The sequence below is a fragment of the Nomascus leucogenys genome, chromosome 6 (genome assembly GCF_006542625.1).
Source record: "Nomascus leucogenys isolate Asia chromosome 6, Asia_NLE_v1, whole genome shotgun sequence".
Classification (NCBI taxonomy): Eukaryota; Metazoa; Chordata; class Mammalia; order Primates; family Hylobatidae; genus Nomascus; species Nomascus leucogenys.
The window spans coordinates 40,247,880-40,273,555 of NC_044386.1; the positions used below are offsets into that span (position 1 = coordinate 40,247,880).

Sequence of the window (25,676 nt, forward strand, 5' to 3'; positions counted from 1 at the left end):
TTTGTAGTTTTCTGCATTTAAATAATGTCCAGTCTCTAGAGCTCAAGCTTTGCTCATAAGCTGCCCTGTGAGATGACAGGTCCTCATTATCTGCTTTCACTTACCTCCTTGGGGAAATGTTTTCAGCCAAAAATACCGGGTCAATTAGCAAGTACTATGGAATAGTGTGTAATTCTCAGAACTGGCTCCCAAAGCCCTCTGGCTCCCTGGTGAGCAACCCTTAAATGCCTCTCCAACATTGTGTAATCACTTCTTCAATCAGCCGCACATCAGTTCCCGCTCTGGGGAGGGAAGTGTGCCTAATTACACTTGCCTTTCTCTTCATCACTCATGAAGGATGAAGGTCTTCTGTGCGGATGCCTCCTGGGCCCAGCAGTTCTTGGAGTAGTAAAGGCTTAGCCAGCAAAAGGCCCATCTTTTTTTCTTTTTTCGAGATGGAATCTGGCTCTGTTGCCCAGGCTGGAGTGTAGTGGCGCAATCTCGGCTCACGCAGCCCCCGCCTCCTGGGCTCAGGTGATTCTCCTGACTCATCCTCCTGAGTAGCTGGAATTACAGGCGCGCGCCACCACGCCCAGCTAATTTTTGTATGTTTAGTAGAGACGATGTTTTGCCATGTTGGCCTGGCTAGTCCCCAATCCCTGACCTCAAGCGATCTGCCCACTTGGGCCTCCCAAAGTGCTGGGATTACAGGATTACGTGCCTGGTCCCATCTTTTACTTTTAACAAGCAGTTTACTTTGCTTTCCCAAGCCAAGTAGACCTGCATGAGCTTTGACTTCATGATTCTTGTTCTTTAGTGGATTTACGTTATTATTACTGTGCTCCTTTCAGATGTAGGGCCAGTTTGGATTTGACATATTTTCTCTTCCTGTAAAGTCCAGAATGACTGCAGATACCTACATAATTTATGGTTTTCCTGGCTCCCCAGGAAATATATCACTGGGGAGGCAGGCACTCCCCAGAGGCTTTTCTGTTTCCTATCATGATGAATATTTATTTGATTTGAAAAAACCAACTCATTCTTTTGATCTTGGTGTACATAGAGGTATATACCTATAAACAAATGTAAATATCCTTTATTGCCATTTTATTTCCTGAGTAGCATTTTAAAATGTAGTATTGTTTTGTATGGACTAAATAAGGCTTTTTCTGAAGACCCCAGGCATGGTTTTCTGTGAAGTGAGTTGAGGAAATGGAAACTGATGAGTCTGACTCTGTGTTTGCTCAGGGCTGGTACTAAGTGAGCCCCCTATGAATTTTGAACTGTCATTCATGATAACTGAGGAAAGAAAAGCTGTATCAGGAGAGAAATCAGATGCGATGACCATGAACACAAAAGGCTGCCTTTTTTCTCTGAGATGCAGGATATGCATTTAAATGTTAATCTCTTGAGATGAGTGCATTTCCTATCTTTTGGTAGTGCAATAAAGAAAGGTATCAGAGCTTGAGTAAAAAGATACAGAAATATTGGCATTTAGTGCATGAAGGCTTTTTGGAAGAGGTGAGCAAGAAGTATTTTGGTAACTGTGGACAAATCATGTAACCTTTTTGTTCTTTTTCTCCTAATCCATAAAGTGAGGAGGTAAGGAGGAGAGAAGCACTGAGGTGTCTTCAATTTCTTGCCTTCCCCGATTGTATAAGTCTCTATATTTTGGACAGTTTGAGCAAAGACCAGTAGGCAGGATCTAAATAAAAGTATGAAAATGGAGATACTTGTTGAGAATGTAAGCTGGCTGGAAAATGTGGGCAGAGATGGGAATGACAGAAAGAGAACATAAATGGTCTGGAATCAGAAGTTATATTTAATCCAAAAATGTGGTCAAGGTAGGAAAAGGATTTTGGGAGCAGCTGGCTGGATGGTTTGCATGAAGTGAATATTTTCTAGTGTGACATTTTAATTCCTTTAGTTATTTTAACAGCTTTATTGAGATATAATTCAGATACCATACAATTCACTCATTTTAAGTATACAACTCAATAGTTTTACATATTCAGAGAGTTGTGCATACACCACCACAATCAATTTTAGAACATTTTCATTACCCTAAAAAGAAACCCTGCTTTGCTTAGCCAGCTTTACCAATCTCTCCCCTCATACTCCAGTCAACCATGAATCTACTCTCTGTCTTTATAAATTTGCCTCTTCAGAACATTTCATGTAAATGGAATCATACAGTGTGGTCCTTTGTGACTGGTTTCTTTCACTTAATGTAATGTTTTCAGGAGACGTTCATGTTGTAGTATGTATCAGTACTTCATTTCTGTTTATTACTGAATAGTATTCCATTGTATGGATTACTACATGTATTTATCCATTCATCAGTTGATGAATATTGGATTGTTTCTACTTTTTGGTTACTATAAATAAAGCTTCTATGAGCACTCATATACAAGTTTTTGTGTGGACATGCAAAAAAAAAAAAAAAAAAAAGTCCTGCACCATATTACATTCCAACCAGCAGCATATTAGGGTTCCAGTTTCTCCACACCCTTGCCAACACTTGTTATTAATTATCTTCTTTATTCTAGCAGGTATGAAGTGGTATCTGATTGTGGTTTTGCATTACCTGATGGATAATGATGTTGAACATCCTTTAATGTGCTTATTGGCCATTTGTGTATCTTCTTTGGAGAAATGTCTATTCAGATCTTCTGTCTATTTTTGTTTTTTTTTTTTTGAGATGGACTTTTGCTCTGTCACCCAGGCTGGAGTGCAGTGGCACTATCTTGGCTCACTGCAACCTCCGCCTGAGTTCAAGAAATTCTCCTGCCTCAGCCTCCCGAGTACCTGGGATTACAGGTGTGTGCCACCATGCCTGGCTAATTTTTGTGTTTTTAGTGGAGACAGCATTTCACCATTTTGGCCAGGCTGGTCTCGAACTCCTCACTTCAGGTGATCCACCCACCTCGGCCTCCCAAAGTGCTGGGATTATAGGCGTGAGCCTCCGTGCCCAGACCTCTATTTTTCTTTTTTTGAGACTGAGTCTCACTCTGTCACCCAGGCTGGAGTGCAGTGGCTTGATCTGAGCTCACTGCAACCTCCATCTCCTGGGTTCAAGTGATTCTCCTGCCTCAGCCTCCTGAGTAGCTGGGATTGTAGGCACCCACCGCCATGCCCGGCTAATTTTTGTATTTTTAGTAGAGATAGGGTTTCACCATGTTGGCCAGGCTGGTCCTGAACTCCTGACCTCAAGTGATCTGCCTGCCTTGGCCTCCCAAAGTGCTGGGATTACAGGCGTGAGCCACTGTGCCCGGCCTCCTCTGTCTATTTTTAATTGGGTGATATATTAGTATGTTTTGCATTGCTATAAAGGAACACCTGAGACTGGGTAATTTATAAAGAGACCTATTTGGCTCACAATTCTTTTTTTTTTTTTTTTTCTTTTTTTTTATTATTATACTTTAGGGTTTTAGGGTACATGTGCACAATGTGCAGGTTTGTTACATATGTATCCATGTGCCATGTTGATTTCCTGCACCCATTAACTCGTCATTTAGCATTAGGTGTATCTCCTAATGCTGTCCCTCCCCCCTCCCCCCACCCCACAACAGTCCCCGGAGTGTGATGCTCCCCTTCCTGTGTCCATGAGTTCTCATTGTTCAATTCCCACCTATGAGTGAGAACATGCGGTGTTTGCTTTTTTGTCCTTGCGATAGTTTACTGAGAATGATGTTTTCCAGTTTCATCCATGTCCCTACAAAGGACACGAACTCATCATTTTTTATGGCTGCATAGTATTCCATGGTGTATATGTGCCACATTTTCTTAATCCAGTCTATCGTTGTTGGACATTTGGGTTGGTTCCAACTCTTTGCTATTGTGAATAGTGCCGCAATAAACATACGTGTGCATGTGTCTTTATAGCAGCATGATTTATAATCCTTTGGGTATATACCCAGTAATGGGATGGCTGGGTCAAATGGTATTTCTAGTTCGAGATCCCTGAGGAATCGCCACACTGACTTCCACAATGGTTGAACTAGTTTACAGTCCCACCAACAGTGTAAAAGTGTTCCTATTTCTCCACATCCTCTCCAGCACCTGTTTCCTGATTTTTTAATGATGGCCATTCTAACTGGTGTGAGATGGTATCTCACTGTGGTTTTGATTTGCATTTCTCTGATGGCCAGTGATGATGAGCATTTCTTCATGTGTTTTCTGGCTGCATAAATGTCTTCTTTTGAGAAGTGTCTGTTCATGTCCTCTGCCCACTTTTTGATGGGGTTGTTTGTTTTTTTCTTGTAAATTTGTTTGAGTTCGTTATAGATTCTGGATATTAGCCCTTTGTCAGATGAGTAGGTTGCAAAAATTTTCTCCCATTCTGTAGGTTGCCTGTTCATTCTGATGATAGTTTCTTTTGCTGTGCAGAAGCTCTTTAGTTTAATGAGATCCCATTTGTCGATTTTGGCTTTTGTTGCCATTGCTTTTGGTGTTTTAGACATGAAGTCCTTGCCCACGCCTATGTCCTGAATGGTATTGCCTAGGTTTTCTTATAGGATTTTAATGGTTTTAGGTCTAACATATAAGTCTTTAATCCATCTTGAATTAATTTTTGTATAAGGTGTAAGGAAGGGATCCAGTTTCAGCTTTCTACATATGGCTAGCCAGTTTTCCCAGCACCATTTATTAAATAGGGAATCCTTTCCCCATTTCTTGTTTTTGTCAGGTTTGTCAAAGATCAGATAGTTGTAGCTATGCGGCATCATTTCTGAGGGCTCTGTTCTGTTCCATTGATCTATGTCTCTGTTGTGGTACCAGTACCATGCTGTTTTGGTTACTGTAGCCTTGTAGTATAGTTTAAAGTCAGGTAGCGTGATGCCTCCAGCTTTGTTCTTTTGGCTTAGGATTGACTTGGCGATGCGGGCTCTTTTTTGGTTCCATATGAACTTTAAAGTAGTTTTTTCCAATTCTGTGAAGAAAGTCATTGGTAGCTTGATGGGGATGGCATTGAATCTATAAATTACCTTGGGCAGTATGGCCATTTTCACGATATTGATTCTTCCAACCCATGAGCATGGAATGTTCTTCCATTTGTTTGTATCCTCTTTTATTTCATTTAGCAGTGGCTTGTAGTTCTCCTTGAAGAGGTCCTTCACATCCCTTGTAAGTTGGATTCCTAGGTATTTTATTCTCTTTGAAGCAATTGTGAATGGGAGTTCACTCATGATTTGGCTCTCTGTTTGTCTGTTATTGGTGTACAAGAATGCTTGTGATTTTTGTACATTAATTTTGTATCCTGAGACTTCGCTGAAGTTGCTAATCAGCTTAAGGAGATTTTGGGCTGAGACAATGGGGTTTTCTAGATATACAATCATGTCATCTGCAAACAGGGACAATTTGACTTCCTCTTTTCCTAATTGAATACCTTTTATTTCCTTCTCCTGCCTGATTGCTCTGGCCAGAACTTCCAGCACTATGTTGAACAGGAGCGGTGAGAGAGGGCATCCCTGTCTTGTGCCAGTTTTCAGAGGGAATGCTTCCAGTTTTTGCCCATTCAGTATGATATTGGCTGTGGGTTTGTCGTAGATAGCTCTTATTATTTTGAGATACGTCCCATCAATACCTAATTTATTGAGAGTTTTTAGCATGAAGGGTTGTTGAATTTTGTCAAAGGCCTTTTCTGCATCTATTGAGATAATCATGTGGTTTTTGTCTTTGGTTCTGTTTATATGTTGGATTACATTTATTGATTTGCGTATGTTGAACCAGCCTTGCATCCCAGGGATGAAGCCCACTTGATCATGGTGTATAAGCTTTTTGATGTGCTGCTGGATTCGGTTTGCCAGTATTTTATTGAGGATTTTTGCATCAATGTTCATCAAGGATATTGGTCTGAAATTCTCTTTTTTGGTTATGTCTCTGCCAGGTTTTGGTATCAGGACGATGCTGGCTTCATAAAATGTGTTAGGGAGGATTCCCTCTTTTTCTATCGATTGGAATAGTTTCAGAAGGAACGGTACCAGTTCCTCCTTGTACCTCTGGTAGAATTCGGCTGTGAATCCATCAGGTCCTGGACTCTTTTTGGTTGGTAAGCTATTGATTATTGCCACAATTTCAGAGCCTGTTATTGGTCTATTCAGAGATTCAACTTCTTCCTGGTTTAGTCTTGGGAGGGTGTATTTGTTGAGGAATTTATCCATTTCTTCTAGATTTTCTAGTTTATTTGCATAGAGGTGTTTGTAGTATTCTCTGATGGTAGATTGTATTTCTGTGGGATCGGTGGTGATATCCCCTTTTTCGTTTTTTATTGCATCTATTTGATTCTTCTCTCTTTTCTTCTTTATTAGTCTTGCTAGCGGTCCATCAATTTTGTTGATCTTTTCAAAAAACCAGCTCCTGGATTCATTAATTTTTTGAAGGGTTTTTTGTGTCTCTATTTCCTTCAGTTCTGCTCTGATTTTAGTTATTTCTAGCCTTCTGCTAGCTTTTGAATGTGTTTGCTCTTGCTTTTCTAGTTCTTTTAATTGTGATGTTAGGGAGTCAATTTTGGATCTTTCCTGCTTTCTCTTGTGGGCATTTAGTGCTATAAATTTCCCTCTACACACTGCTTTGAATGTGTCCCAGAGATTCTGGTATGTTGTGTCTTTGTTCTCGTTGGATTCAAAGAACATCTTTATTTCTGCCTTCATTTCATTATGTACCCAATAGTCATTCAGGAGCAGGTTGTTCAGTTTCCATGTAGTAGAGCGGTTTTGAGTGAGTTTCTTAATCCTGAGTTCTAGTTTGATTGCACTGTGGTCTGAGAGACAGTTTGTTATAATTTCTGTTCTTTTACATTTGCTGAGGAGAGCTTTACTTCCAACTATGTGGTCAATTTTGGAATAGGTGTGGTGTGGTGCTGAAAAAAATGTATATTCTGTTGACTTGGGGTGGAGAGTTCTGTAGATGTCTATTAGGTCCACTTTATGTAGAGCTGAGTTCAATTCCTGGATATCCTTGTTAACTTTCTGTCTCGTTGATCTGTCTAATGCTGACAGTGGGGTGTTAAAATCTCCCATTATTATTGTGTGGGAGTTTAAGTCCCTTTGTAGGTCACTCAGGACTTGCTTTATGAATCTGGGTGCTCCTGTGTTGGGTGCATATATATTTAGGATAGTTAGCTCTTCTTGATGAATTGATCCCTTTACCATTATGTAATGGCCTTCTTTGTCTCTTTTGATCTTTGTTGGTTTAAAGTCTATTTTATCAGAGACTAGGATTGCAACCCCTGCCTTTTTTTGTTTTCCAGTTGCTTGATAGGTCTTCCTCCATCCCTTTATTTTGAGTCTATGTGTGTCTCTGCACGTGAGATGGGTTTCCTGAATACAGCACACTGATGGGTCCTGACTCCTTATCCAGTTTGCCAGTCTGTGTCTTTTGATTGGAGCATTTAGCCCATTTACATTTAACGTTAATATTGTTATGTGTGAATCTGATCCTGTCATTATGATGTTAGTTGGTTATTTTGCTCGTTAGTTGCTATAGTTTCTTCCTAGTCTCGATGGTCTTTACAATTTGGCATGTTTTTGCAGTGGCTGGTACCGGTTGTTCCTTTCCATGTTTAGTGCTTCCTTCAGGAGCTCTTTTAGGGCAGGCCTGGTGGTGACAAAATCACTCAGCGTTTGCTTGTCTGTAAAGTGTTTTATTTCTCCTTCACTTATGAAGCTTAGTTTGGCGGGATAGGAGATTCTGGGTTGAAAATTCTTTTCTTTAAGAATGTTGAATATCGGCCCCCACTCTCTTCTGGCTTGTAGAGTTTCTGCTGAGAGATCAGCTGTTAGTCTGATGGGCTTCCCTTTGTGGGTAACCCGACCTTTCTCTCTGGCTGCCCTTAACATTTTTTCTTTCATTTCAACTTTGGTGAATCTGACAATAATGTGTCTTGGAGTTGCCCTTCTCGAGGAGTATCTTTGTGGCGTTCTCTGTATTTCCTGAATCTGAATGCTGGCCTGCCTTGCTAGATTGGGGAAGTTCTCCTGGATAATATCTTGCAGATTGTTTTCCAACTTGGTTCCATTCTCCCCATCATTTTCAGGTACACCAATCAGACGTAGGTTTGGTCTTTTCACATAGTCCCAAATTTCTTGGAGGCTTTGTTCATTTCTTTTTATCCTTTTTTCTCTAAACTTCCCTTCTCTTTTCATTTCATTCATTTCATCTTCCATCAGCGATACCCTTTCTTCCAGTTGATCGCATCTGCTACTGAGGCTTCTGCAATCTTCGCGTAGTTCTCGAAACTTGGCTTTCAGCTCCATCGGCTCCTTGAAGCCCTTCTCTCCATTGGTTATTCTAGTTATCCATTCTTCTAATTTTTTTTCAAAGTTTTTAACTTCTTTGCTGTTGTTTTGAATTTCCTCTCGTAGCTCAGAGTAGTTTGATCGTCTGAAGCCTTCTTCTCTCAACTCATCAAAGTCATCCTCCATCCAGCTTTGTTCCGTTGCTGGTGAGGAACTGCGTTCCTTTGGAGGAGGAGAGGTGCTCTGTTTTTTAGAGTTTCCAGTTTTTTTGGTCTGTTTTTTCCCCATCTTTGTGGTTTTATCTACTTTTTGTCTTTGATGATGGTGATGTACAGATGGGTTTTTGGTGTGGATGTCCTTTCTGTTTGTTAGTTTTCCTTCTACCAGACAGGACCCTCAGCTGCAGGTCTGTTGGAGTTTACTAGAGGTGCACTCCAGACCCTGTTTGGCTGGGTGTCAGCAGCGGTGGCTGCAGAACAGCGGATTTTCGTGAGACCACAAATTCAGCTGTCTGATAGTTCCTCTGAAAGTTTTGTCTCAGAGAAGTACCGGGTTGAATGAGGTGTCAGTCTGTCCCTACTGGGGGGGTGCTTCCCAGTTAGGCTGCTCAGGGGTGAGGGACCTGCTTTAGGAGGCAGTCTGACCGTTCTCAGATCTCCAGCTGCGTGCTGGGAGAACCACTACTCTCTTCAAAGCTGTCAGTCAGACAGGGACAGACAGGGACATTTAAGTCTGTGGAAGTTCTTGCCGAGTTTTTGTTTGTCTGTGCCCTGCCCCCAGAGGTGGAGCCTACAGAGACAGGCAGGCCTCCTTGAGCTGTGGTGGGCTCCACCCAGTTCGAGCTTCCTGGCTGCTTTGTTTACCTAAGCAAGCCTGGGCAATGGCGGGTGCCCCTCCCCCAGCCTCGCTGCCGCCTCGCAGCTTGATCTCAGACTGCTGTGCTAGCAATTAGCGAGACTCCGTGGGCATAGGACCCTCCGAGCCAGGTGCGGGACACAATCTCCTAGTGTGCCGTTTTCCAGGCCCGTTGGAAAAGCGCAGTTAGGGTGGGACTGACCCGATATTCCAGGTGCCGTCTGCTTCCCCTTTCTTTGACTAGGAAAGGGAACTCCCTGACCCCTTGCGCTTCCCGAGTGAGTCAATGCCTCGCCCTGCTTCGGCTCGCGCACAGTGCGCTTCACCGCCTGTCCTGCACCCACTGTTAGGCACTCCCTAGTGAGATGAAACCAGTACCTCAAGCAGAAATGCAGAAATCACCCGTCTTCTGTGTCGCTGGGGCTGGGAGCTGGAGACCGGAGCTGTTCCTATTCGGCCATCTTGGCTCCACTTCTCCTGGCTCACAATTCTGCCAGCTATACAAGAAGCATGGTACCATCATCTGCTCAGCTTTCGGTGAGGCCTCAGGAAGTTTGCATTCATGGTGGAAGGCAAGAGGAGCCAATATGGCACATGGCGAGAGAGGGAGTGAAAGAGAGAGGAGGAGGTGCCATGCTCTTTAAAACAACCAGCAATCCGTGAACTAACAGAGTGAACTCACTCGCTAACACAGGGGACATGAAGCAATTCATGAGGGATCCTTCCCCATGACCCAAACATCTCCCATTGGGTCCCACCTCCTTCAAAACTGAGGATCAAATTTTTCTTCTTTGCTTTCTTTCTTTCTTTTTTTCATGACAGAGTCTCATTCTGTCTCCCAGGCCCCAGTGCAGTGGCACAGTCACATTCACTGCAGCCTCAACTTCTCAACTCAAGAGATCCTGCCACCTCAGTGCCCCCACTCCATCCCCCATGAGCTGAGACTACAGGAATGATATGGTTTGGCTGTGTCCCCACCCAAATCTCATCTTGAATTGTAGTTTCCATAATCCCCATGTGTCATGGGAGAGGCCAGGCAGAGATAATTGAATCATGGGGACAGTTTCCCCCATCCGTTCTTGTGATAGTGAGTGAGTTCTCATGTGATCTGACGCTTTTATAAGGGGCTTTTCCTGCTTTTGCTCAGCACTTCTTGCTGCTATCACGTGAAGGAGGACATGTTCGCTTCCCCTTCTGCCATGATTATAAGTTTCCTGAGGCCTCCCAAGCCCTGTGGAACCATGAATTATTAAACCTTTTTCCTTTATAAATTACCCAGTCTCAGGTATGTTAGCAGCATGAGAAAGGACTAATACAAGGCATGAACCACCACACCTGTCTAATTCTAAAAATTTTATTTGTAGAGACAGTGTCTCACTATGATGCACAGGCTGGTCTCAAACTCCTGGGCTCAAGTGATCCTCCCACCTCAGCCTCCCAAAGTGCTGGGATTGCTGGTGTGAGCCACCGTACCTGTCCTGGGGATCAAATTTCAACATGAGATTTGGAGGGGACAAATATCCAAATGATATCAGGTGATATTAAAACAATTATTGAGTTGTGTTACTTACAGATTCCATATACAAATACAAGTACCTTATTAGACACACAATTTGCAAAAATGTTTCCTGCTCTGTGAATTATCTTTACACTTTCTTGATTGTGCCTTTTTTTTTTTTTTTTTTTTTTTTTGTGAGATGGAGTCTGGCTCCGTCGCCCACAGGCTGGAGCGCAATGGTGCAGTCTTGGCTCACTGCAACCTCCACCCCCTGGGTTCAAGCGATTCTCCTGCCTCAGCCACCTGAGTAGCTGGGACTACAGGCGCGTGCTCCCACACCCGGCTGATTTTTGTATTTTTAATAGAGACAGGGTTTCACTATGTTGGCCAGGCTAGTCTTGAACTCCTGACCTCGCGATCCGCCCGCCTCGGCCTCCCAAAGTGTTGGGATTACAGGCGTGAGCCACCATGCCCCAGCCAATTGTGTCCTTTGATGCATATGATTTTTAAATTTTGATAATGCCCAGTTTATGTATTTTTTCTTTTATTGCTTATATTTTTGTATTTTTGGTTTCATATCTAAGAAACAATTGCCTAATCCAAGGTTGCGAAGATTTATGCCTACGTTTTCATCTAAGAGTTTTATATCTTTAGCTCTTACATTTAGGTCTTTAATGCATCTTGAATTAAATTTTGTTTATGGTCTAAGGTAAAGGTCTAACTTTATTCTTCTGCATGTGGATATCTTTTTTTTTTTTTTTTTTTTTGAGATGGAGTCTCACCCAGGCTGTAGTGCAGTGGCACCATCTCGGCACACTGCAACCTTCACCTCCCAGGTTCAAGCGATTCTCCTGCCTTAGCATCCCGAGTAGCTGAGATTACAGGCGTGCACCACCACGACCGGCAAATTTTTGTATATTTAATAGAGAAAGAGTTTCATTGGCCAGGCTGATCGCAAACTCCTGACCTCAGGTGATCCGCCCGCCTCGGCCTCCCAAAGTGCTGGGATTACAGGCGTGAGCTGCTGTGCCTGGCCCACGGTGGCTCTCTTTAATTATTTTGTAGTTATATATTTTTATTTTCTTAACATTTGCTCTAAGGCATACAATATAAATTTTAACTTAATCAAAACCTAGTTTAGATTTATACTAACTTCATTTCAGTGAGATCCAGAACTTCATTCCTTTGTACCTCCATTTCCTCCTTTCCTTCATTATGCCATTATTGTTATATGTATTACATCTGTATATGTTAAAAATATGACACATGGTTATAATGATTACTTTATATAACGTTAAGTGCTTTGAAGAAGCTGAGAGAAAAAGGTAGTAAGCATAGGGGGGTCATGAGAGAAGGCTGTAAGCATAGGGTGGTCATGATAAGCCCCAAGAGTGCAGAGATGCTCTCTGCTCTGCCCTCATGACATCCCCTCTCCTGGAACAGTGTCTGCCACATATGGGTGCTCACTTGATACACAAATTAATGAATGATGATCTCCATATAGACATTAATAAATGAACTCCCAGCAAGTCCCAATAAGGTGTGGAGATAAATAAGGAAGAGATTAAGAGAATACTGTTAAGTGCGTTGTGGTGCTGTTGGGGCAGAGAGAAAAGAGTGCCTTTCTGATTTATCAAAAGAAAAACCTTAGGCTGGGTGCTGTGGCTCATGCCTGTAATCCCAGCACTTTCAGAGGCCGAGGTGGGCCGATCACTTGACGTCAGGAGTTCGAGACCAGCTTGGCCAGCATAGTGAAACCTGAGCTGGGTGTGGTAGTGCATACCTGTAATTCCAGCTACTCAGGAGGCTGAGGCACTAGAATTGTTGAACCTGGGAGGCAGAGGTTGCAGTAAGCCAAGATTGCGCCACTGCACTCCAGCCTGGGTGACAAGTGAGACTGTCTCAAAAAAAAAAAAAAAAAAAAAATAGAAAAGGAAAGGAAAAAGATAGAAAAGAAAAGAAAAACCTTAGACGAATTAAATTTAAAGAGTTTAATTGAGCAAAGACCGATTCTCCAATTGGGCAGCCCCTGAATCAGAACAGGTTCAGAGAGGCTCCAGGGCAGCTGTGCGGTCAAAGAAGATTTATGAATAGAAAAAGGAAAGTGATGCACAGAAAACGGAAGTGAGGTACAGAAACAGCCGGATTGGTTATAGCTCAGCGTTTGCCCTGTTTGAACACAGTTTGAACAGTTGGCTGCCTTTGATTGGTTGAAACTTGATGACTGGCACAAGGGTAGGTTAATCTGTTTATGCATTTAGTTAGGTTACAGTTTACTATTACAGAGAAACCATTAGGCTGAACTTAGAATATTTAAGCAGGCAGCTTTAGGCTAATCTTAACAGATACAAGTAGCTCCTTGAGGACAGGAACTATGTCTTATGCATTTTATGTCCAGCACAGTGCTTGGCATGTAGTAGATGCTCAGTAAATGTTGAATAAACGGATGAAGCATTCTGTGGTTAGTGCAGATCTTGGAGGAGGAGGCATGAGAGTTTCAGTCCCTTTGCTTCCCAAGTGGACAGACACGACCTCTGGCTCATCTCAGTGTCTATTATGGCTCTACACTGGTGCTGCTTCTGGGGTACTGAGGCCATCTATTTCGTTTGTGAAAAAGTTATTCTGGCCTTGCCTTATGTCCCACATTCCCCCAGGGTATTGTCAGCTGCCTTTGTGAATTCTGAGCAGGATGTCCAATCACTGAAGAATGAGAAATACAATCTTATGGTTTAAGACAGAGCAGAGGAAAGACAGGATGAATTTATAATAATCAAACTGGTAGGTTGCTGGGTGGGCAGTGAGAAGAGAGAGACGAAAACTATTAGTGATAGACTAAGGCAACTGAGAGAAAACCTGTGGTATTCCACATTTATTTACTCATTCATTCACCCCTGAAACATTTATCAAAAGCCTACTTTGGGCCAGGTGTGGCTCACACCGGTAATCTTAGCACTTTGGGAGGCCGCAGTGGGAGGATTGCTTGAGCCCAAGAGTCAAAGTCAATACTGGGCAACATAGGGGGACCCCATCTCTACAAAAAATGAAGAAAAAAAATTAGCCGAGCATGGTGGCGAATGCCTTTAGTCCCAGCTACTTGGGAGGCTGAGACCGAAGGATCACTTTAGCCCAGGAGTTCAAGGCTGCAGTGAACTATGATCTTGTTACTGTACTCCAACCTGGGCTACAGAGTGACCCTGTCCCTTAAAAAAAAAAAAGAAAAAAGAAAGCCTGCTTTTTACCAGGCTAGAGACAGCATATAACAAAGTGTTCAGCTTACCTTATACCAAGTATTAAATCCTGGACATTAAAAAAATGTTAGGTTGTGCTGGGCACAGTGGCTCACACCTGTAATCCCAGAACTTTGGGAGGCCGAGGTGGGCAGATCACGAGGTCAGGAGTTTGAGACCAGCCTGACCAACACGGTGAAACCCCATCTCTACTAAAGACACAAAAATTAGCCTGGCGTGGTGGTGCATGCCTGTAATCCCAGCTACTCAGGAGGCTGAGGCAGGAGAATCGCTTGAACTTGGGAGGCGGAGGTTGCAGTGAACCGAGATCGTGCTACTGCACTCCAGCCTTGGCAACAGAGCGAGACTCCATCTCAAAAAAAAAAAAAAAAAAGTTAGGTTGTTATAAAAACATTCAGGAAATAACTATATAGCACACAGTGGTGCTTAAGAACCCTGAGGCTGGGGCCTCCCTGCCTGGGCTTGAATCCCAGCTGGGGAGAGTCGCCTGATAGCATCTCCCTGTGCTGACTAAAGCTCCCTGTTCTGTAAACCTGATATATTAGCACCTACCTTCTAAAATTCTTATAAGGATTAAATAGTTAATACACATACAGTATCTAGAATAATGTCTACCGCATAAAATGTGTTATATAAGAGCTAGCTGTTATTGACATAATAATTATTATTAAGGGCCAGAATAGTTCATTGAGATTATCCTCTAAATTTCAATAAAATTTTGGATATCTCATTTTCCATGTTGCCTTGCTACCTGGACATTTTCATAGTAACAGCCATGTATGTACATATCTATCATACAGCTTGAGCTATTAAGAACCGACAACTCTCTTCTTATTAATGTTACTTTCCTTTTGTTAAATGATTACCATGGCAAAGAGCTGTTTTCTGCCTTTGAAAAATCAGCTTCACTCCAGAGGTTACCATAACAGAGAAGAAAATCTGATAGGTGGGAAACCTTTGAGCCCCTAGATGGATAATTCAGAGGGCAGGAAAGCAGCTGCTTTTGTTTCAAATTAGGTTGACATAAATGAATTCCTGCCTGAGATTTCAACGCTTTGGCAGATCAATGGGCTCAGGAATCAAAGGCATCAAAGGTGATGTTTCTAATGTAAATGTATGAGCCTTTTAAAACACTAATTAAAGACTGTCCCTAGTCGGTTTTATTGTGCAAAAATAGCAGCATCATGAAAGATTCTTTCTGAGGCTTAAAAAAAAATCCATTGATTAGAAAGATACAGTAGAAAGCTTGAATATATTACTTTATTTTCATCACTGAATACAAGAACCTATGCACTGTCCTCTCGCCCCTAACACCCCAAATCGAAGTGCCCCATAATCTAACTGCATTGCTTGGACCCCTGAAGTACAATTCATTTGTACAATTAAGATTTGTTAGGCTGAGGCAGGAGAATCGCTTGAACCCGGGAGGCAGAGGTGGCAGTGAGCTGAGATCATGCCATTGCACTCCAGCCTGGGCAACAAGAGCAAAAAACTCGTCTCAAAAAAAAAAAAAAAAAAAAAAGATTTGTTTTACTGTAGAACTATAAGGTCCGTTCCAGTCAGTTTCCTTAGTAGAAACACAGAATGTACAGCTGTCCCTCAGTAACTGAGGGATTGATTTGTTGACCTAAAAGGAAGAAGCTGAGACAAAATTAATATAAGTAGAGGGTTCATTTGGGTCAAGTTTAAGGATTACAACTCGAGAGCACTGATTCAAGTTGCCCTGAAAATACATTCTGATTAACAGCAATAACAAGTGAATTTTTTTTCTTTTTTTTTTTGAGACAGCTTCTCACTGTTGTCACCCAGGCTTGGGGGCAGTGGCATGATCTTGGCTCACTGCAACCTCCACCTCCCGGGTTCAAGCAATTCTCTGCCTCAGCCTCCTGAGTAGCTGGGATTACAGGCGTCCACCATAACACCCAGCTAATTTTTGTATTTTTAGTAGAGATGGGATTTCACCATCTTGGCCAGGCTGGTCTTGAACCTCTGACCTTGTGATCCACCTGCCTCGGCCTCCCAAAGTGCCAGGATTACAGGCCTAAGCCATCGCACCTGGCCACAAGTGGATTTTTAAAAGGGGGACAGATACAAAAAGAGTGGCTGATACAAAGTTGTTTTCCAGGAATTCTCATTCATTTACAGAAATAACATTGATTAGCGATTGACTATATATTCTTAAGCTACAGTGTCAGGGTTATAGTGGCCAGTGTGGAATTATTAGTTTAGTTTTTAGCTAATTGTGGCAATAGCAAGCAGTGTCAAGAGATGATTGCATATTGCACCACTACACTCCAGCCTGGGCAACAGAACGAGACCCTCTTTCCAAAAAAAAAAAAAAAAAAAAAAAAAAAAGAGAGATAACTACATAGCTCAAAAAGGCATGATTACTGTCTTATTTTAATATCTCTCTGGACCTAACAATTAAAAGGACTTGCATTCCTCAGATAAAAGTTATTTTCTGGGCCGGGCGCGGTGGCTCACGCTTGTAATCCCAGCACTTTGAGAGGCCGAGGCGGGCGGATCACGAGGTCAGGTGATCGAGACCACGGTGAAACCCCGTCTCTACTAAAAATACAAAAAAATTAGCCGGGCGTGGTGGCGGGCACCTGTAGTCCCAGCTACTTGGAGAGGCTGAGGCAGGAGAATGGCATGAACCCGGGAGGTGGAGCTTGCAGTGAGCCGAGATTGCGCCACTGCACTCCAGCCTGGGCGACAGAGCGAGCCTCCGTCTCAAAAAAAAAAAAAAAGTTATTTTCCTTTTTTTTTAAGTTGAACAATTTTAATTAAGTTACTCGTAAGCAGTAAAATTTTATGCAGTTTCATGAAAAGTCCCATGTTTTGCATGCTTAAATTATGTTTCATTGTCTTTACTTGAAGGTTTTGAAGGTGGGAACTTCTGCTGAATCTTTCTAGTGGTTGAATAAAGTACATATTCTGGGGTGCTACTCACAATGAATTTATGGCTTGTCCAAATAAATTTACTAGCAATAGGTGATTTTATAGGAGGATCTTCAGTCATACAGTGAAGCCAATGAAGCCACTCAAGAGGCACCAGGCTTCCATTCACATCTCAGGATGTGCTTCTGCCATTCATTTCAGTAGCATATATAACCTCTCTGTGATGGCCAGAAAACTGCTTGTTGTCTTCGTAGTATTTGCTTCCTTATTTGTCTTCAAAGTCAAAAAGGGTCACCACCCTTAAGAGGCTGACAACCTGACAAGAGAGACAGCCTGATACAAAAGTCATAACTGTACAAAGTTGTGGAGAAAATCACAATGTTAACTGCAGGTGCTGGAAGTACAAAAGAGAACTCTACATGGTTTATGGTGAGTGGGTCGGTGAGGGAAGCTTCCTGAAAGAAGTATCACTGAAATGAGTCTTAAAGGAGGAGTAGCAATTTGCAGAAGGTAGGAGCACGCCTGGTGCCTTCAAGTAAGAGTGGAGGAGACCAGCATGGCTGGAGTGTAGTTTCAAGGGTGTGATTGAGAATGACTTTAGGAAGGATGGGGACCATATTGGGCAGGGCCTTGAATGCCCTTTTAAGGGTTTTAGCTTTTACTCTAAGTGAGATGGGAAGCCATCAAAGGGTTTTGAGTAGAGAAGTGACATGATTTGATATTTTTAGAAGGATCTTCCTGGATGCTTTGTTTGAAACAAACCCTGTTAAAGGTGGGCAGGAGGCAGGCAAGGACAGAGGCTGTAACTGTAACAGGATCAAAAGCCAGTAGTGGCTTATACTTGATGGTCAATGACTGTGTTCTGGAAATATTTTGAAGGTAGAGCCAATGGGATTTGCTGACAGATTGGGGTATGAGAGAGAAAGAGGAGTGAGGATGTTTTGCTTCAGCTAGAAGGATGTCTTGCCATTTAACCAATATGGGGAAAACTGTGAGAGGAAAAAGTCTGGGGAAGAAAATCGGAAGTTTAGTTCTCGTACTTTAAAGTAAATTTGAGAGATTACTCCCCAAAGGACAGTAGTTTTTCCTAAAGAGGAACTAGATGGAGGACATGGTGAAGATAGAGTCATCTTCTGAGTGTCAAGTATAATGCACTCAGCATGATGCGTGTGATGGCAGGTAGAGCTGGTGGATGAACCCCTCAGTGCATGGACCCTGCTCTCAAGGACAGCTTGTGAGGAGGCTTAACTCACACAAATGAGCTAGAAAGATATGAAGTCAAGGACCAGATTATGGGATACAGATCTCAAGTGGCACAGGATAGTAGCAGAGGGAAATGTGAGTGTGGTAGTCAAAGTAGTCTGAAGTAGTCAAAGAAGGCCTCTAGAAGGCAGTGGGGGCAGGAGCCGTCCTCACAGTATGGGGATGACTTGGACAGAGTGGAAAAGGGTCAAGATTGTGAGAACAAGCAGGTTCCATTTGGGGCACAGATAATCCGTGCCTAGCTGGAAGAGTTGCTGGGAGGATTTTAAAATAATTGTTTCACCGGGCGCAGTGGCTAATGCCTGTAATCCCAGCACTTTGAGAGGCCGAGGAAGGCGGATCACTTGAGGTCAGGAGTTCAAGACCAGCCTGACCAACATGGAGAAACCCTGTCTCTACTAAAAATACAAAATTAGCCCGGCATGGTGGCGCATGCCAGTAATCCCAGCTACTCGGGTGGCAGAGTCAGGAGAATCGCTTGAACTGGGAGGCGGAGTTTGCGGTGAGCCGAGATCATGCCATTGCACTCCAGCCTGGAGACAGAGTGAGACTCTGTCTCAAAAGAAAAAAAATAATAAAATAAAAATAAAAAATAAAATAAAAGAATTGGTTCTTGGCACATAGTAAGCACTTGATAATAGATAGCTAACAATATTTCTTATACTGGGGGAATAGCTGGAGATAGAACTGTGTAAAACTCTCTCGAATCCAACCCGTCTTCCATATCCCTGTGTTTCCCACTCCTTTGCTACCCTTTGCCCTTTTTCCTTTCCTGGGTTGTCCTCTAACACTTCCAGTAGAGCACCTTCAAATATGACTTTCTAGGTTGTCTGAGGGGAGAAAGGGAATCGGGCTATGCTATTTCACAAGTCCATCTAGGGTTTATTATGGGTTTTTTAAAATTTATTATTTATTATGGGTTTTTATTATTTTTATGGGTTTTATTAATCTCATCCATGTGGATATTACAAAGGTCCAGAAGGGGGCAATGTGATACTTGGACTTAAGAGGTTTTTTCACAAATGTTTTGCAATTCACCCCATATTGACTAATCCAGGATCTCAGAAGGGCAGGGCTGGAACGATCTGTAAATATCATAGGTTCCAACGTTCTCACTTGCCAGTAAAGATACTGAACCTAGAGAGTGGAAAAGACTGGCTCAAGATCACAAAGACATGTCGTGGGAAAGCTGAGACTGTAACCTTGTTCTGACCCTGAGTCTATATTATTCCATGACCTCACTCGGTTGTTTAATTTGGGGGAATCTCCCTCAAAAGCAGAGTTTCTCAAAACTGTGTTTGTACTGATAACTTTTAAAGGAACTAAATTCTCATAACTCCTTGGTTGAGACCTTTTTTTTTTGACTTGGAGTCTCACTCTGTCGCCTAGGCTGGAGTGCAGTGGCACAATCTCGGCTTACTGCAACCTCTGCCTCCCGGGTTCACACCATTCTTCTGCCTCAGTCACCCGAGTAGCTGGGACTACAGGTGCCCGGCACCACACCCGGCTAATTTTTTGTATTTTTAGTAGAGATGGGGTTGCACCATGTTAGCCAGGATGGTCTCGATCTCCTGACCTCATGATCCGCCCACCTCAGCCTCCCAAAGTTTTGGGATTACAGGCGTGAGCCACCGTGCCTGGCCGAGACCTATTTTATTATAAATAAATATAAACGAAAATTTTACATTAAAGATACTGAAAATGTACAAATATAAAACTCCAATTTAAATTTATTTTCCCAACCAGGTGCTGTGGCTCACTCCTGTAATCCCAGCGTTTTGGGAGGCTGAGGCAGGCAGATCACTTGAACCCAGTAATTCAAGACCAGCCTGGCCAACATGGCAAAACCCTGTCTCTACAAAAAAACCCTAAAAATCAGCTAGGTGTGGCAGGGCACATCTGTGGTCCCAGCTACTTGAGAGGCTGAGGTGGGAGGCTCTCTTGAGACCAGGAGGTGGAAGTTGCAGTCAGCTGAGATCTTTCCACTTTACTCCAGCCTGGGTGACAGAATGAGACTCTGTCTCAAAAACAATTAATTAATTAATTAACTTTCTTTTCCTTAAAGCTTGTATACATATAAAGCAAAACAAATTTTACTGAGTTAAGCACACAAAAAAACCTTCAAACCCATGAAATTTAGATTAACAGTATTACATGAAAAATATAGGTGACATTGTTTTGTCGAAATTAATTTGCTACTCACAAGTGAATGTAGTACTTTTTAAAACAATAACACGCTTACTGGCTTCACCTTAGTTTCTTTAACATGACCAGTCCTCAATAAAGACTTTTGGGCCAGGTGTGGTGGCTCATGCCTGTAATTCCAGCACTTTGGGAGGCCAAGGCAGATGGATCACCTGAGGTCAGGAGTTCGAGGCTAGCCTGGGCAACATGGCAAAAATTAGCCAGGCATGGTGGCAGGAGCCTGTAATCCCAGGTACGTGGGAGGCTGAGGCAGGAGAATCGCTTGAACAAGGAGGTGGCGGTTGCAGTGAGCTGAGATCACGCCATTGCATTCCAGCCTGGGCTACAAGAGCAAAACTCCATCTCAAAAAAAAAAAAAGATTCTTTAATTTAATTTGCCTGAAGGTATAAATAATTGGAAATATTTTGATGTATCAGAAAACTAAAATCAGGAATCTCTGTCATTGGTCCACTGTACTTTATATCTACCTATCTAAACCTCTATAGACTATACAGATAGATGTAGACAAGACAGATAAAATCTGTCTCTATTTATACATATTCATCAATATCAACCTATATCTGTATCTTTTTTTTTCTTTTTTAAATTTTAGCCTTTTTTTTTTTTTTGAGATGGAGTCTCGCTCTGTTGCCCAGGCTGCAGTGCAGTGGCACGATCTCAGCTCACCACAACCTCTGCCTCCTGGGTTCAAGTGATTCTTCTGCCTCAGCCTCCTGAGTAGCTGGGACTACAGGCTTATGCCAACATGCCCAACTAATTTTTGTATTTTTAGTAGAGATGGGGTTTAATTACGTTGGCCAGGGTCTCTAACTCCTGACCTCGTGATTCATCCACCTTGGCCTCCCAAAGTGCTGGGATTACAGGCGTGAGCCACCATGCCCAGCCTAATTTTAGCCTCTTTTATTTTTTTTAAGAGTGAGGACTTCCTTTGAAATATCTCTATCTTTACCTATAGATAAACAGATACCGATTACATATAAATTTCAAGTTATAAAACTAATTATACATGTTATAAAACATTCAAACAACCCAGAAACAAATGGAGTAAGAAATGAAGCCCTCTTGCACAAACATTGGGTTGCCATAACAAAGGTCGAAACAATAAAGCCTTAAAGAAGATAGAATCTTGTATCTGTCACGTCATAATATACAAGATAGCAATCCTGGGTTGATCTGGTGACTGTGTAGTGATGGCTTTAGGCTCCTTCTCTGTGGCTCTGCGATTCTCAGCACATGGCTTCCATCTTGGTCCAAGGTGGCTGTTTCCATTTACCCCACTGTGTCCACATTCTAGCTTGCAAGAAGAAGGAAGAAGGAACGGGTGGGAGGTCATGCTTCTTTTTTTTAAGGTCACAACATGGAAGTCACATATGTCACTTCTGCTCACAGCCCATGACTGGAACTCAGATACATGGCCAAACTAAACTATAGCCAAAACTGGGAAATACAGTCCTCAGTTGGATAGCAATGTGCCCAGCTAAAACTTCTCTGTTATAGAATAGTGGTTTTCAAATTTGACTGCATGACAGAATCACCTGGAAAACTTAAGCAAATAGACACCTCCCACTCCACAGGCCAATTCAATCACAGTATTTGGGGGGCAGGGCCTAGACTTCTGCATTTTTTGAATGCTTTCTGGTGATTTTCATGCAGGTTAAGGCTGAGAACCACTGCTATAGAAGAAAGAACAGATGAAAGGGGGATAACTAACAACCCCCATCACACTCATTTTCACTCCTCCCCAATTCTGTACCTCACACTCCTTCCCCATTTGTCACCCACTAGTTCAATCTGCATTTTACCAGAGCTTTTTTTGTGCATGTACAAGTACGCACTACATACATATGCACGTGGTCTGTCCTGACACCCAGTAGTGACTCCAGCATTTCTATATGGGTGTGTCTTGGAATAGTAATATTACTAGAAGAGGCAGGAGCCTCTGTATTTGCATGGCACTTTACACTAATCAAAAAATATATTAATTTCTTGGCTGGATGCTGTGGCTCACACCTATAATCCCAGGACTTTGAGAGGCTGAGGCGGGGGGGATCACTTGCACTCAGGAGTTCAACACCAGCCTGGGCGACAAGTGAGACACCATCTCTACAAAAAATAAAAAGTTATCTGGGCATGTTGGCACAAGCTTGTTGTCCCAGCTACTCAGGAGACTGAGCTGGGTGGATTGCTTGGGTCCAGGAGATCGAGGCTGCAGTGAGCCATCCTCTCATTACTGCAGTCCAGCCTGAGTGACAGAGTGAAACTCTATTTATCTCTTCCTCTATCCATATCTATATATCTATATTTATAGATATATAATTTTCTTATCTGTGTCAAAGAATGAGGGCTAATGAAGAATTTGTGGTGGTGTGAAAACTAAAGCCATCTCTTGGTTTAGCCCCTGCAAGCATCATAATATTGAATCACTTACCTTTTCCCAGTGGTCTGAAATGCCATCTCTATTACATATTAAATTTCCATATATATGAAGATTTTTTAAAAGTATTATTTATTCTGTTAGTTCAGATTGTTACTACATATTTGTTCACTTTTAAAAAACATTTATTATTATTATTATTTTTAAAACCCATCACAGAAATGGACAGTTTGGGTCTGCAAAAGCATTCATGTTTTAAAGCACAGGTCAGTAATTGTATATTAGAGCATACACCGCTACACACAAATTAACTGTTCAGACCACGGCTTTTCAATGTTTAAAACAGAATAAGCTTCCCTGTAAAAGCAGCATCTTTGTGACATTTTCACTTTAGTATTCCTCTCTTTCTTCCTCACCTTCTCCTTCAACAGAATCTACACCAACCTCCTTATAATCCTTCTCAAGGGCAGTCATGTCCTCACCAGCCTCAGAAAACTCTCCTTCCTCCCTTCTCTCACCCATGCACCAGTGAACAAAAGCATCTTGACATACATTCAAGTCAAACTTGTGGCCCAGGCAAGCCCAGGCCTCAGCAATGGCTGTGGTATTGCTCAGCATGCATACAGCTCTCTGTATCTTGACCAGGTCTCCACCAGTCACCACAGTGGGAGGGCTGGCAGTTAATGCCAACCTGGAAGCCATGGGGGCACCAAACCACAGATTGGATGATATGCTTGGTCTTGATGGTGGCAATGGCAGCATTGACATCTTTGAGAACCATGTCGCCATGGTAAAACAGGCAGCAAACCATGTATTTACCATGGCAAGGCTCACATTTCATCATCTGGTTGGCAGGCTCAAAGCAAGCACTGGCAGTCTCTGCTACAGAAAGCTGTTTCATGGTAGGCTTTCTCAGCAGAGATAACGGGGCATATGTGTCCAGAGGGAAGTGGATGGGGGGATAGGGTACCAGCTTGGTCTGGAATTCTGTCAGATCAACATTCAGGGCTCCATCAAATCTCAGGGAAGCAGTGATGGAGGACAAAATTTGACCTATCAACCTATTCAGTTTAGTATAGGTTGGGCGTTCAGTATCAAGGTTCTGTGCCAGATATCATAGGTGGCCTCATTGTCTACCATGAAGACACAATCAGAGTGCTCCAGGGTGGTGTGGGTGGTGAGGATGGAGTTGTAGGGCTCAACTACAGCTGTGGAAACCTGGGGTGGTGGAGTAAATGGAGAACTCCAGCTTGGACTTCTTGCCGTAATCAACCGGGAGTTGTTCCATGAGCAGGGAGGTGAACCCAGAACCAATTCCTTCACCAAAGCTATGGAAAACCAAGAAGCCTCGGAGATCCATGCACTGGTCAGCCAGTTTACAAATCTGGTCCAAAACGAAGTCAGTGATCTCCTGGCCAATGGTGTAGTGCCTTCAGGCATAGTTACTGACAGCGTCTTCCTTGCCTGTGATGAGCTGCTCAGGGTGGGAGAGCTGGTGGTAGGTGCCAATGCAAACTTCATCATCAATTACCATGAGTTTCAGGTCTAGAAACACTGCCCTAGGCACATGCTTGCCGGAGCCCATCTCACTGAAGAAGCTGTTGAAGGAGTCATCTCCTCCCCAAGTGGTCTTGTCACTTGGCATCTGGCTGTTGGGCTGGATGCCATGTTCCAGGCAGTAGGGCTCCCAGCAGGCATTGCCAACCTGGACACCAGCCTGGCCAATGTGATGGAGATGCACTCACGCATAATTACTGCTTCGCGGCTGCCGAGCAGATGGTGGAGACAAGGAGAGGTTGTTGCTTCTTACAGTGCGACTCTTAGGTGGTTGGTATAAGAGAACCTGCCTATTATTTTCTTTCCTTCTTCTAAGGCAAGAGTGACACTTAAAAAAAAAAAAAACTTAACCTTCCTCTTGTCCCTAACAACTGCCACCTCTCACTTACCTCCAGTGCTGGGTAAATATTTAAAAATTATCAGATGGGTTGCTTATTCTGTGTGAAGGGATCACTTACCAGGTATGAGAGGCTCCTAATAAATGTTTCAAATCCACTTGAACATTTTATGATGATAAAACTAAGAGCTTTTGCTCCACAACACTCTTTTCCTTATCCATGGCCATAGCCTTGCGGCCTGTTACCCTGATAGACTTTCTTGAGTTTTGCTCAAATAGAAAACGAGGTTTTCTAACACCCCCTAAGGGCATCGCTCAAGTGTTCTCTGCTTCTTAGTGAGCACACTACATTAGAGCTGAAGAAAGTTATAAGACAGCAAAAGAGCAGTTTCTGCTTTGACTTACAAATATTTTTAATTCCCTAAAAATAAACCATGAGCTGCAAACGGGTATGAGTGTTCCCGCACCGTTTCCTAAATTAGTTATTTCTGAGCAGATGAAGAATACATTTTGTTTTGCTGCTCAGGGCCACCTTCTTGTGATTCAATACATGATTCCATTCAGTATCTTAATTCCCATCTTCCTCAGAGAAGATGGGAAGATTTGTGTTTTGGAAATGAATTATAAATGAGATGAAAATTTTCATTGCAGAAACTCGGGTTTCTATTGGGACATGACTTCATTCTCTACCTCAGATCTTTGAAATTCACGGTTTCACATGTTGTAATGTTTACTTAAATACACAGTTTTCACCTTCATAGAGCTAATAGTCAAGAAATCAAGGGCAACTGCCTTAACTTCAGATGGTTTTGGTTTTTGTATCTGTGAAAAGGGAATGACAATACCTCACTTTACAGAGTTGTCATGTCGTGTCATTCATTCAGTCAGTCATGCATGCATCTAATGAGCACTGTTGCCTGTTGTAAAATGCCTAGCATCTTATTACAAATATTATATTTTTTGATGTGGCTAATTTTAACAATTATTTTAAAAATTGTATTACAAGCAATTTTAGATATACACAAAAATGGTGTATAGAACATTACAACCCTCCATGTACTCATCATCCAGCATAAAAAATTCCCAGCTCATGGCTAATCTTGTTTAATTTAAACTCCCATTGGCTGGGCATGGTAGTACATGCCTGTATTCCCAGCCCTTTGGGAAGCTGAGGTGGGCAGATCAACTGAGGTCAGGAGTTGAAGACCAGCCCGGCCAACA

General features: G+C 42.6%; 1 protein-coding gene and 1 pseudogene across 1 annotated transcript in view; one reads left to right on the plus strand and one right to left on the minus strand.

Annotated features, from left to right (window-relative positions):
• Window positions 1-25,676, plus strand: part of NIM1K (NIM1 serine/threonine protein kinase) — an 86,277-nt gene that overhangs the window by 18,589 nt on the left and 42,012 nt on the right. The gene's annotated exons all lie outside the window — the stretch shown is intronic.
• Window positions 22,809-24,310, minus strand: LOC100586563 (annotated as a pseudogene).